We start from the raw sequence: 14,737 nt of genomic DNA, 5'->3' as shown, positions 1-14,737 counted from the left end.
TCAATTCAGTGGGTAGTAGCAGAGGATGGTTTCGATCCATCGACCTCTGGGTTATGGGCCCAGCACGCTTCCGCTGCGCCACTCTGCTGTGCCACACTGATGTTGGGACTTGAAGCCACAATCCTTGGCTTAGAAGGTCAGTGGCTTTTCCATTAGGCCTCTGATCCTCTATTGGCTGGCCTATCACCAGTAAAAGATCTGTTGTATTTGGCTTGGATTGCATTGTGGTCAAAAAGACATCACGTTGACATCTGTTCACAGTACAGCCTATTTACAAAGCTTAAACATTCATGTCAGCATTGTTCCTGAGCCTGAACGGAGAGTAAGGCTCATTTATTCTAGGAATATTCACAGAGAAACATTAATTAGCTTAGCATTGTTTTGACCCAACAACTTTTGTTTAATGGGCACAGCGCTCAGGAGCCTTTAATTTACTCTGAGAAAGTGAAATCCTGCTGATTTTTCTATGCTCTTCTCTCTAAACCCACTGTGGAAGGGCAAATGTTTGGCACAGTTGTTCATTTAAAATGGGTTAGCAGAGGATGGTTTCAATCCATCGACCTCTGGGTTATGGGCCCAGCACGCTTCCGCTGCGCCACTCTGCTGAACAACAACCCAGATGGGACTCGAAACCACAATCCCTGGCTTAGGAGGCGAGTGCCTTATCCATTAGGCCACTGGGGCTCCGTTGACTATACCGTTAACAACAAGCGACAACACCATGGTATTTGGACACATTTGAACTAATTTACAAAGCATCTAATTATGTTTTCGCTGTGTTTCTGAGTCTTAAGCGAGAGTGCTGCAAATAAAGGCTGGTAATATTTGCTGAATAACACAGACAGCATAAGAATCCTCTGATCCACATGCTCTTGTGCCCAGCTATCGAGTGCCTTAAGTTTGCTATCAGTCAAACAAAGGCAGCTGCTTTTCCAAGCATGTTTTTTTACTCATTGTAAATCTGAGCCAGACACCTTGAGCGGACTTGCGACGACAGAGAACGTTGCACGTTTCTCAATTCAGTGGGTAGTAGCAGAGGATGGTTTCGATCCATCGACCTCTGGGTTATGGGCCCAGCACGCTTCCGCTGCGCCACTCTGCTGAACAACACCCCAGATGGGACTCGAACCCACAATCCCTGGCTTAGGAGGCCAGTGCCTTATCCATTAGGCCACTGGGGCTCCGTTGACTATACCGTTAACAACAAGCGACAACACCATGGTATTTGGACACATTTGAACTAATTTACAAAGCATCTAATTATGTTTTCGCTGTGTTTCTGAGTCTTAAGCGAGAGTGCTGCAAATAAAGGCTGGTAATATTTGCTGAATAACACAGACAGCATAAGAATCCTCTGATCCACATGCTCTTGTGTCTTGAGCCCATCTATCGGGTGCCTTAAGTTTGCTATCAGTCAAACAAAGGCAGCTGCTTTTCCAAGCATGTTTTTTTACTCATTGTAAATCTGAGCCAGACACCTTGAGCGGACTTGCTACGACAGAGAACGTTGCACGTTTCTTAATTCAGTGGGTAGTAGCAGAGGATGGTTTCGATCCATCGACCTCTGGGTTATGGGCCCAGCACGCTTCCGCTGCGCCACTCTGCTGTGACACACTGATGTCTGGACTTGAAGCCACAATCCTTGGCTTAGAAGGTCAGTGGCTTTTCCATTAGGCCTCTGATCCTCTATTGGCTGGCCTATCACCAGTAAAAGATCTGTTGTATTTGGCTTGGATTGCATTGTAGTCAAAAAGTCAGCACGTTGATATTTGTTCACAGTACAACCTATTTACAAAGCTTGAACATTCATGTCAGCATTGTTCCTGAGCCTGAACGGAGAGTAAGGATCATTTATTCTAGGAATATTCACAGAGAAACAATAATTAGCTTAGCATTGTTTTGACCCAACAACTTTTGTTTAATGGGCACAGCGCTCAGGAGCCTTTAATTTACTCTGAGAAAGTGAAATCCTGCTGATTTTTCTATGCTCTTCTCTCTAAACCCATTGTGGAAGGGCAAATGTTTGGCACAGTTGTTCATTAAAAATGGGTTAGCAGAGGATGGTTTCGATCCATCGACCTCTGGGTTATGGGCCCAGCACGCTTCCGCTGCGCCACTCTGCTGAACAACACCCCAGATGGGACTTGAACCTACAATCCCTGGCTTAGGAGGCCAGTGCCTTATCCATTAGGCCACTGGGGCTCCGTTGACTATACCGTTAACAACAAGCGACAACACACTGGTATTTGGACACATTTGAACTAATTTACAAAGCATCTATTATGTTTTCGCTGTGTTTCTGAGTCTTAAGCGAGAGTGCTGCAAATAAAGGCTGGTAATATTTGCTGAATAACGCAGACAGCATAAGAATCCTCTGATCCACATGCTCTTGTGTCTTGAGCCCAGCTATCGGGTGCCTTAAGTTAGCTATCAGTCAAACAAAGTCAGCTGCTTTTCCAAGCATGTTTTTTTACTCATTGTAAATCTGAGCCAGACACCTTGAGCGGACTTGCTACGACAGAGAACGTTGCACGTTTCTCAATTCAGTGGGTAGTAGCAGAGGATGGTTTCGATCCATCGACCTCTGGGTTATGGGCCCAGCACGCTTCCGCTGCGCCACTCTGCTGAACAACACCCCAGATGGGACTCGAACCCACAATCCCTGGCTTAGGAGGCCAGTGCCTTATCCATTAGGCCACTGGGGCTCCGTTGACTATACCGTTAACAACAAGCGACAACACCATGGTATTTGGACACATTTGAACTAATTTACAAAGCATCTAATTATGTTTTCGCTGTGTTTCTGAGTGTTTCACAATCCTTGGCTTAGAAGGTCAATGGCTTTTCCATTAGGCCTCTGATGCTCTATTGGCTGGCCTATCACCAGTAAAAGATCTGTTGTATTTGGCTTGGATTGCATTGTGGTCAAAAAGACAGCACGTTGACATTTGTTCACAGTACAACCTATTTACAAAGCTAAAACCTTCATGTCAGCATTGTTCCTGAGCCTGAACGGAGAGTAAGGCTCATTTATTCTAGGAATATTCACAGAGAAACATTAATTAGCTTAGCATTGTTTTGACCCAACAACTTTTGTTTAATGGGCACAGCACTCAGGAGCCTTTAATTTACTCTGAGAAAGTGAAATCCTGCTGATTTTTCTATGCTCTTCTCTCTAAACCCCTGCCACTTAACAGGGAACCGAGTATTCTACCACTGATTATAAACAGAATTTCCAGGAGCAGCTGCTAAACTGATCCATTTGAAGCTGCCCCTCACACCACAAATAATTTGCACATTTACATTTACATTTATATTTAGTCATTTAGCAGACGCTTTTATCCAAAGCGACTTACAGATGAGGAAACATTGGAAGCAATTATAACAACATAGGCAACGAAAATACATAAGTGCATCAAACTAGTCCATTAAAGCCTAGCACAGTATGAAAGCTAAGAATAGTGAGGTTAGTAATTTTTTTTTTAAAGAAGGAAAGGGAAGAGAATTAGGAAAAACTCAATCAGCGACGTGTTGACGGAAGAGATGCGTTTTTAGGCGTTTTTTAAAGATGGCAACCGAATCTGCTGATCTTGTAGCAGCAGGTAGATCATTCCACCAATGTGGAACAGATCCAGTGAAGGTACGGGAGAGTGACTTTTTTCCTTTTTGGGATGGTACCACTAGTCGTTGTTCCTTTGCAGACCGGAGTGATCTGGCAGGAACATAGATCTGCATTAGCGAGTGGAGATACGATGGTGCAGATACGGTGTTGGTCTTCGGTTCATTGAAGACCACTCTTGCCGCCGCATTCTGGATCATCTGGAGAGGTTTGATTGTGCAAGCAGGAAGTCCAGCCAGAAGCGCATTGCAATAATCCAGTTTGGACAGGACAAGAGCCTGGATTAGGACTTGCGTAGAGTGCTCCGATAGGAAAGGTCTAATTTTCCTAATGTTGTAGAGGATGAATCTACAGGACCGGGTGGTGCTGGCAACATGACTTGTGAGGTTAAGCCGATCATCGATTACCACTCCCAGGTTTCTGGCTGTGCTGGACGGTGTAATCATTGATGAGCCTAGTTGAATGGCAAGGTTGTGGTGAATCTTTGGGTTGCCCGGGATCACAAGCAGTTCCGTTTTTGCAAGGTTTAGCTGCAGGTGATGATCCTTCATCCAAAGCGAGATGTCACTAAGGCATGCCGCGATGCGAGCAGCGACCGTCGGATCGTCCGGTTGAAATGACAAGTAGAGTTGTGTGTCGTCCGCATAGCAGTGATAGGAGAAGCCATGCTTCTGAATGACCGAGCCGAGGGATGTCATGTAAATGGAGAAGAGTAGCGGTCCAAGCACTGAGCCCTGTGGCACCCCCGTGTTGAGCTGTTGGGACGCGGAGACCTCATCTCTCCAGGATACTCTGAATGACCTACCCGAGAGGTAGGACTCAAACCATTGCAACGCCATTCCAGAGACACCCATAGCACTGAGAGAAGCCAGGAGGATGTGATGATTGACAGTGTCAAAGGCAGCAGACAGATCCAGTAGGATCAGCACAGAAGACATGGATGATGCTTTTGCCAGTCTCAGGGCTTCGATGACTGAGAGCAGTGCAGTCTCTGTGGAATGACCGGTCTTGAACCCAGACTGATTGCTGTCCAGGAGGTTGTTTTGCATGAGAAAGGAGGAGAGCTGATTGAACACAACTCGCTCCAGGGCTTTGGCGATGAAGGGAAGAAGGGAGACAGGCCTGTAGTTTTCTAGCAGTGTAGGGTCCAGGGTGGGTTTCTTTAGAAGCGGTGTGATGCGAGCCTCTTTGAACGCTGTGGGAAATGTCCCAGTGGTGAGCGAAGAGTTGATGATGTGGGTCAGAGCAGGCTCAACCGTTGGAGAGATGGCCTGGAGGAGATGGGTGGGGATGGGATCCAGTGGGCAGGTGGTAGGGTGGTTGGAGCCAATGATCTTTGAGACATCAGCTTCAGACAGAGGAGAAAAGGCAGGGAGCACACACGTGTCAGGGATGTGGGCGGGTTCGACAGATGGTGGCGTAGAGAACTGGCTGCTGATGGCAGTAGTTTTCTTTACGAAGAACGATGCAAAATCAGCAGCTGTTAACTCCAATGAAGGTGCGGGAGCAGGCGGACAGAGGAGAGCAGAGAAGGTTTTGAAGAGCGTTCGAGAGTCCGGAGAGTTGCAGATCCTCGAGTGGTAGTAATCTGTTTTTGCAGAGGTGACATCTACAGAGAAAGAAGAGAGAAGAGATTGGTAGAGAGAGAGGTGTGCAGGGTCTTTTGACTTGCGCCATTTTCTCTCAGCTGACCGGAGGCTGGCGCGATGCTCACGCAGTACATCCGATAACCAGGGAGCCGACGGGGATGGACGGGCTGGTCCAGATGCAAGAGGGCATAGGTTGTCCAAGCAGGATGAAAGCGTGGAACACAGAGTGGCTGTGGCATTGTCTGTATTCAAAAGAGAGAGCTCATCAGAGGGGGGGAGTGCAGAGAGGACAGCAGAGGAAAAACAAGAGGGAGGGAGAGACCGCAGGTTGCGCCGGAAGGTGACCATCGGTGAGACACCTGCGATATCCGGAGCAGTGAGGTCGAGGTCAAGGGTGACGAAGAAGTGATCAGACGTGTGCAGCGGGGTGACCTGAGGGTGATGAGTGGAGCAGTACCTTGTGAAGATCAAATCTAGATGGTTTCCAGACTTGTGGGTTGCTGATGTGGAAACCTGCTCGAGGAGAAATGATGCGGTCAGGTTGACGAAGTCAGCAGCCTGTGGCTTTCCAATGTGGATGTTGAAGTCGCCTAGTACCACCAGGGGAGTACCATCCTCAGGGAAGGATGAAAGAAGCACATCCAGCTCCTCCAAGAAATGTCCAAGCTGACCTGGGGGACGATATATAACTACAAAATGACTTTTAACAGGGTGGGTGATAGTAACAGCATGAAACTCGAAGGTGCTGTTGTCACACAAGGGTGTTAGCTGATTGAATTTCCAGTCTTTGGGGATGAGTAGACCGGTGCCTCCAACCCCTTCCTGTGATGCGAGGGCTGTGGGAGAAAGTGTGGTTATGGGAGAGGGCAGCGGGAGTGGCAGAGTCCTCTGGTTTGATCCATGTTTCTGTAAGTGCTACAATGGAAAGTCCAGAATGTTTAACGAAAGCTGTAATGAAATCTGCTTTGTTCACAGCAGATTGGCAGTTCCACAATCCTATTGGGAAAGTAGAAGGGGCAGTTGCTAGCAGTGATACATTGTGAAGATTATTAGCATTGCGTCGCCTTCGGCATGCGGCAGAAGATTTTCGTGTTGTGATAACAGAAAGGATTTTAAAACACATATTTAAGAGAAGCAGAAAGAAAATAGGGAGAAACATTAAAGATAACAATAAAGGAATAAGTGTTAGTGCAAACAGTAAGACAAAAAGTGCAGGTGTTGATACAAAACAGCAAAATAATAATACAAAAGAAGTGCAATACTCAAGTGCCCTGTCGGTGTCCCGGGCTCGGTGGAGTCGCACGCAGGTAGAGTCGATGTCTTTACTCCTCCTATTTGCATTGGCTAGAAATCTTACCTGGGGTTCCCACACTGGACACATAGAGCTTTAACAGCCACATTTCTGATCAAAAGTACCACCCTACCTGCACTGGCTGGGAGCTGGACCCCTGCCACTTAACAGGGAACCGAGTATTCTACCACTGATTATAAACAGAATTTCCAAGAGCAGCTGCTAAACTGATCCATTTGAAGCTGCCCCTCACACCACAAGTAATTTGCACATAAAGCAGAAGACGTGAAAGTGTTGACGATTTGCAACGGCCGGGAATCGGACCCGGGTCTCCCGCTTGGGAAGCGAGAATTCTACCACTGCTAACCCCACACGTCCGATGCCCATAGAACTTGTAAATTGATTTTTAAAATGTTGATTTTTATGAAAGCAACTGATTAGGGAGCAAAAGCACCAGCCAGTGCATGTAGCATTTGCATGGAATTGGGCCAGGACGTCCAACTGCCAGACCAGACTGCTTAAGGATAACACAGAGGTCTGCAAATGGAACATCTCAGTTGAAAAGCACCATACTGCTTGCATTGGCCGGGAATCGGACCCGGGTCTCCCGCGTGGCAGGCGAGAATTCTACCACTGAACCACCAATGCTGCCCTTGACGATTTCCCCAGAGGCCGATGCACAAACAAACCAAAACGATGCCCAGGAACCGATCCCTTTTTGCCCGAGGCATCCCCTTTGTCCCTAGTAACAGAATCCATTATCGTTTGAAATGCCGAGTTGGATGAAAACCATTAAGGCTCACGTTTCTAGAGAGACGGCAGTGAAAGACCACTGAACAGGAAAAGTCCCTCCCATTTGCATTGGCTAGAAATCTTACCTGGGGTTCCCACAAGGGACACATAGAGCTTTAACAGCCACATTTCTGATCAAAAGTACCACCCTACCTGCATTGGCTGGGAGCTGGACCCCTGCCACTTAACAGGGAACCGAGTATTCTACCACTGATTATAAACAGAATTTCCAAGAGCAGCTGCTAAACTGATCCATTTGAAGCTGCCCCTCACACCACAAGTAATTTGCACATTAAGCAGAAGACGTGAAAGTGTTGACAGATGAATGGCTCAGACACACAGAAGAGCCCACAGGATCTGAACAGCCTGGTTAGACACGGCAAACTATGACACGCACACTAGACTATCATTCGCAACGGCCGGGAATCGGACCAGGGTCTCCCGCTTGGGAAGCGAGAATTCTACCACTGAACCACCGATGCTGTCTGTTGCCTTCACCTTCAGGGTCTGCCGCTAACCCCACACGTCCGATGCCCAGAGAACTTGTAAATGGATTCGTAAAATCTTTATTTTTATGAAAGCAACTGATTAGGGAGCAAAAGCACCAGCCAGTGCATGTAGCTTTTGCATGGAATTGGGCCAGGACGTCCAACTGCCAGACCAGAGTGCTTAAGGATAACACAGAGGTCTGCAAATGGAACATCTCTGTTGAAAAGCACCACACTGCTTGCATTGGCCGGGAATCGGACCCGGGTCTCCCGCGTGGCAGGCGAGAATTCTACCACTGAACCACCAATGCTGCCCTTGACGATTGCCCCAGAGGCCGATGCGCAAACAAACCAAAACGATGCCCAGGAACCGATCCCTTTTTGCCCGAGGCATCCCCTTTGTCCCTAGTAACAGAATCCATTATCGTTTGAAATGCCGAGTTGGATGAAAACCATTAAGGCTCACGTTTCTAGAGAGACGGCAGTGAAAGACCACTGAACAGGAAAAGTCCCTCCCATTTGCATTGGCTAGAAATCTTACCTGGGGTTCCCACAAGGGACACATAGAGCTTTAACAGCCACATTTCTGATCAAAAGTACCACCCTACCTGCATTGGCTGGGAGCTGGACCCCTGCCACTTAACAGGGAACCGAGTATTCTACCACTGATTATAAACAGAATTTCCAAGAGCAGCTGCTAAACTGATCCATTTGAAGCTGCCCCTCACACCACAAGTAATTTGCACATTAAGCAGAAGACGTGAAAGTGTTGACAGATGAATGGCTCAGACACACAGAAGAGCCCACAGGATCTGAACAGCCTGGTTAGACACGGCAAACTATGACACGCACACTAGACTATCATTCGCAACGGCCGGGAATCGGACCAGGGTCTCCCGCTTGGGAAGCGAGAATTCTACCACTGAACCACCGATGCTGTCTGTTGCCTTCACCTTCAGGGTCTGCCGCTAACCCCACACGTCCGATGCCCAGAGAACTTGTAAATGGATTCGTAAAATCTTTATTTTTATGAAAGCAACTGATTAGGGAGCAAAAGCACCAGCCAGTGCATGTAGCTTTTGCATGGAATTGGGCCAGGACGTCCAACTGCCAGACCAGAGTGCTTAAGGATAACACAGAGGTCTGCAAATGGAACATCTCTGTTGAAAAGCACCACACTGCTTGCATTGGCCGGGAATCGGACCCGGGTCTCCCGCGTGGCAGGCGAGAATTCTACCACTGAACCACCAATGCTGCCCTTGACGATTGCCCCAGAGGCCGATGCGCAAACAAACCAAAACGATGCCCAGGAACCGATCCCTTTTTGCCTGAGGCATCCCCTTGGTCCCTAGTAACAGAATCCATTAACGTGTGAAATGCCGAGTTGGATGAAAACCATTAAGGCTCACGTTTCAAGAGAGACTGCAGTGAAAGACCACTGAACAGGAAAAGGCCCTACCATTTGCATTGGCTAGAAATCTTACCTGGGGTTCCCACAATGGACACATAGAGCTTTAACAGCCACATTTCTGATCAAAAGTACCACCCTACCTGCGAGCTGGACCCCTGCCTCTTAACAGTGAACCGAGTATTCTACCACTGATTATAAACAGAATTTCCAAGAGCAGCTGCTAAACTGATCCATTTGAAGCTGCCCCTCACACCACGAGTAATTTGCACATAAAGCAGAAGACGTGAAAGTGTTGACAGATGAATGGCACAGAAGAGCCCACAGGATCTGAACAGTCTGGTTAGAAACGGCGAACTATGACACGCACACTAGACTATCATTTGCAACGGCCGGGAATCGGACCCTGGATGAAAACCATTAAGGCTCACGTTTCTAGAGAGACTGCGGTGAAAGACCACTGAACAGGAAAAGGCTCTCCCATTTGCATTGGCTAGAAATCTTACCTGGGGTTCCCACACTGGACAAATAGAGCTTTAACAGCCACATTTCTGATCAAAAGTACCACCCTACCTGCATTGGCTGGGAGCTGGACCCCTGCCTCTTACCAGGGAACCGAGAATTCTACCACTGATTATAAACAGAATTTCCAAGAGCAGCTGCTTAACTGATCTATTTGAAGCTGCCAGTCACACCACAAGTAATTTGCACATAAAGCAGAAGACGTGAAAGTGTTGACAGATGAATGGCTCAGACACACAGAAGAGCCCACAGGATCTGAACAGCCTGGTTAGACACGGCGAACTATGACACGCACACTAGACTATCATTGCAAAGGCCGGGAATCGGACCCGGGTCTCCCGCTTGGGAACCGAGAATTCTACCACTGATTATAAACAGAATTTCCAAGAGCAGCTGCTAAACTGATCCATTTGAAGCTGCCCCTCACACCACAAGTAATTTGCACATAAAGCAGAAGACATGAAAGTGTTGACAGATGAATGGCACAGAAGAGCCCAGAGGATCTGAACAGCCTGGTTAGACACGGTGAACTATGACACGCACACTAGACTATCATTTGCAACGGCCGGGAATCGGACCCTGGATGAAAACCATTAAGGCTCATGTTTCTGAAAGACCACTGAACAGGAAATGGCCCTCCCATTTGCATTGGCTAGAAATCTTACCTGGGGTTCCCACACTGGACACATAGAGCTTTAACTGCCACATTTCTGATCAAAAGTACCACCCTACCTGCATTGGCTGGGAGCTGGACCCCTGCCTCTTAACAGGGAACCGAGTATTCTACCACTGATTATAAACAGAATTTCCAAGAGCAGCTGCTAAACTGATCCATTTGAAGCTGCCCCTCACACCACAAGTTATTTGCACATAAAGCAGAAGACGTGAAAGTGTTGACAGATGAATGGCACAGAAGAGCCCACAGGATCTGAACAGCCTGGTTAGACACGGCGAACTATGACACGCACACTAGACTATCATTTGCAACGGCCGGGAGTCAGACCCTGGATGAAAACCATTAAGGCTCAGGTTTCTAGAGAGACTGCAGTGAAAGACCACTGAACAGGAAAAGGCCCTCCCATTTGCATTGGCTAGAAATCTTACCTGGGGTTCCCACACGGGACACATAGAGCTTTAACAGCCACATTTCTGATCAAAAGTACCACCCTACCTGCATTGGCTGGGAGCTGGACCCCTGCCTCTTAACATTGAACCTAGTATTCTACCACTGATTATAAACAGAATTTCCAAGAGCAGCTGCTAAACTGATCCATTTGAAGCTGCCCCTCACACCACAAGTAATTTGAACATAAAGCAGAAGACGTGAAAGTGTTGACAGATGAATGGCTCAGACACACAGAAGAGCCCACAGGATCTGAACAGCCTGGTTAGACACGGCGAACTATGACACGCACACTAGACTATCATTTGCAACGGCAGGGAATCGGACCCGGGTCTCCCGCTTGGGAAGCGAGAATTCTACCACTGAACCACCGATGCTGTCTGTTGCCTTCACCTTCAGGGTCTGCCGCTAACCCCACACGTCCGATGCCCATAGAACTTGTAAATGGATTTGTTAAATCTTGATTTTTATGAAAGCAACTGATTAGGGAGCAAAAGCACCAGCCAGTGCATGTAGCATTTGCATGGAATTGGGCCAGGGGCCCGTTCTTCGTACGTCGCTAACTCGGTTAGCTGGATTTGAATGTTGACAATTTGGCATGATCTTGGATTGTTCGGTTCTTGGACGCTCATCCTGGACTTGCTGTCATAGCAACAGGTCCGTAAGCTTGAACCTGCTCGGGAGCAGGCTAACTTCATGTAAACAGGATTAGATTGCGGCTTTATAAGCGGAGGAGATAGGTAAGTCTGTCGCAGCCATTGTAGCTGCCTGCATAGACAGTTGCATAATTTAAGTTCCATAAAATAATTTTTTATTTTATTTTATACGTTTTATTTAATAAGTTTCCACGTTCAATATATCATAATATATTTGTATTTATCTGCATTTATTTTACTTTGAAATATGTGTATGGGCTGACTGGTTTATGTAAGCTATTATAGCTGAACTATTGTTTTTAAGAGTTTCGGTTGTTTCAGACGTCTCTCAATGTTACACCAGCTTCGTGGTATAGACATCTCTTTTAGTCGGTAGCGCACATGGATATCGCATGCTGAGCTAACTTCGGCTCATTTTAGTATATGGTGATGTTATTATGTTTGTAAGTTTACCGAGAGTCACACGGAAGAGAAGTTGCCTCTGTTACCTGTGTTTTCACTCCCTTGGAGTTAACGCTGCCAATGAGGTATGCATAGGTTCATGTGTAATTATCAATGTAACGCATAACTGTGTGATTGTTATTAGCAGCCAATCTAACGTTGTGTTGTTTGTTTATTAATATGCTATGCTGCCCCCTCTGAGGAGATCTCTCTTTTGAATACCAACAGTGCCACAGACACTCTGTGTTCCACGCTTACATCCTGCTTGGACACCTATGCCCTCTCACATCTGGACCAGCCCGTGCATCCCTGTCTGCCCCCTGGTTATCGGATGTACTACGTGAGCATCGCACCAGCCTCCGGTCAGCTGAGAGAAAAGGGCACAGGTTAAAAGACCATACTGACCTCTCTCTCTACCAGTCTTTCCTCTCTACTTTCTCCGTTGACGTCACCTCTGCAAAAACTGAATATAACCACTCCTCTGTCCGCCTGATCCCACACCTTCATCGGAGTTAACGGCTGATGATTTTGCATCGTTCTTCGTAAAGAAAACTACCGCCATCAACAGCCAATTTTCTACACCACCACCAGCCGTTGAACCCGCCCACAACCCTGACTCCCCACCTTTTCTCCACTGTCTGAAGATGATGTTTCCAAGGTCATTGGTTTCCACCACCCTACCACCTGCCCACTGGATCCCATCCCCACCCATCTCCTCCAAGCCATCTCTCCAGCAGTTGTGCCTGTTCTGACCCACATCATCAACTCTTTGCTCACCACTGGGACATTTCCCACTGCGTTCAAAGAGGCCTGCATCACACGGCTACTGAAGAAACTCACTCTCAACCTTACACTGCTAGAACACTACAGGCCGGTGTAGTGTGTGAAAATGCATATCTTCCGTCAAAATGTAGCTGACTGATTTCAACCTCTAATTCTTTTCTGTCTTCTTAAAATATTTTTTTTTACTTACCTCACTATTCTTAGCTTTGTATACTGTGCTAGGCTTTAATGGACTGGATTTGATGCACTTATGCATTTTGTTGCCTATGTTGTTATAATTGCTTCTAATGTTTCCTCATCTGTAAGTCGCTTTGGATAAAAGCATCTGCTAAATGACTAAAAGTAAATTTAATGAAATGTGAATGTGTAATTTCATGTGTAATGTGTAGTGTGTGTGTGTGGCCTTGAAATTTTAGCATGTCTACGTAATAATGAATAAATGCTTCTTGAGACACACAGTGTTGCATCTTTGCATGCATCAAAGAAATTGTTTCTGGCTATATGCATCCATGCATCAGTTTGAGAGGAGTGGAAATGGGACACTTAGGTGAAACAAAACTGCCCCAAAAGTACCCCCACCCACTTTAAATACCATTTTTTCCAAGTCAATTTGGTACATTTCTCAGATCATAATTGGAATTCTCAAAACTACCTGTTCAATCTTCACATATTGGTGTCACTTGTGCACATCAAGAAAGCAGTTTCTCATTTCTTTGAACAAGTTGCAAATGCTTTGGTTCATCCAAGCAAATGATTATGGACAATTCTGAAAAAGGACGTCCGGCACCCCTACAGTATGGCATTGAGGCGCAGCATCTCGTTCCTGCTTTTTCAGAGAACAGGGTTACTGGGATGTAGACTCCAGGACATGTGAGCCTGGAGTAACGTGGACATCCAGACTATAAAATCTGACAAATGTGTACGGAGAGGACCAGCCTGCAGCATCACACACTTGCTGCAAGGGGACACCTCTTGCTAAGGCCATAGAAGATAAAACCCCCCTTGTTGAATGAGCTCTGACACCTAGAGGTGAAGCTTGACCGCGGGCCTCATAGGCCAGAGCGATAGGATCCCTTGAAAGTGACCATTTGTCACTTTCTGGCCTAACCTGTTCTCCTCAGAGTGCTCTGTATGGATTCGACACGTGCAGGTGACAGTTGTGCCTGCATTGCGATCGAGTCCCGTATAATCCCCAAATATGTTGTATTTTGTGTAGGGGAAAGAACGCTCTTTTTGACGTTGAGTCTTAACCAGAGAGTCTCAAGATGAACTAGGACGACATCCTGATGTCGAATCGCTAGCTCCCGAGACTGAGCTAAAATCAGCCAGTCGTCTATGTAATTCAAAATGCGGATGCTCTGGAATCGCAGAGGAACCAGAGCTACATCCATGCACTTTGTGTATGTGCGGGGTGACAAGGCTAGGGGGAATGTAAGAATACTGGTAACTACTGGTAAGCTTCGCCCCCGAAAGAGAACCTCAGGAATTTCCTGTGTTGTGGCAAGATCTCTATGAGAGAGTATGCGTCTTTGAGATCGTTCATCATGAACCAGTCGTTACACTGAATTTGAGACACAATCATCTTGTTTGTCAACATTTTGAACTTGTGTGTCTTTAGGTAGCGGTTCAATCCGCGAAGATCTAGAATTGGATGCAACCCCCATCCATCTTGGGAACTAGAAAATACCGGCTGAAGTACGGCTATGGCCCCTTTGTAAAGAAGAGCTTGTAATTCTAGAGGTATCAATGTTGACACCTCGTCTAGTTGGGGGGATGCCAGACATTCGGCATCCTGAATCGTGGTAGGAGATGACCGAACATTTAGCATTTTTGAGACCGCTAATCTCCGAAACGCCTGTTGCGGCTGAGATTGCATAGCGGCCCAGTGGGGTTGCCGAAGAGGAGCCTCTAATTTCTCTTGGAATATTAAGCTCCCCTCCCTGGGGGGGCACAACTGAGGTGGCCTAAGGGCCAAGGTGGGACGCTCCCCTGCCCTTTTGAGAGGGGACGCTATACGCCACACTC

This window comes from Barbatula barbatula (genome assembly GCF_947034865.1).
Source record: "Barbatula barbatula genome assembly, chromosome: 22".
NCBI lineage: Eukaryota > Metazoa > Chordata > Actinopteri > Cypriniformes > Nemacheilidae > Barbatula > Barbatula barbatula.
Note: the sequence above shows the minus strand (reverse complement) of the source record.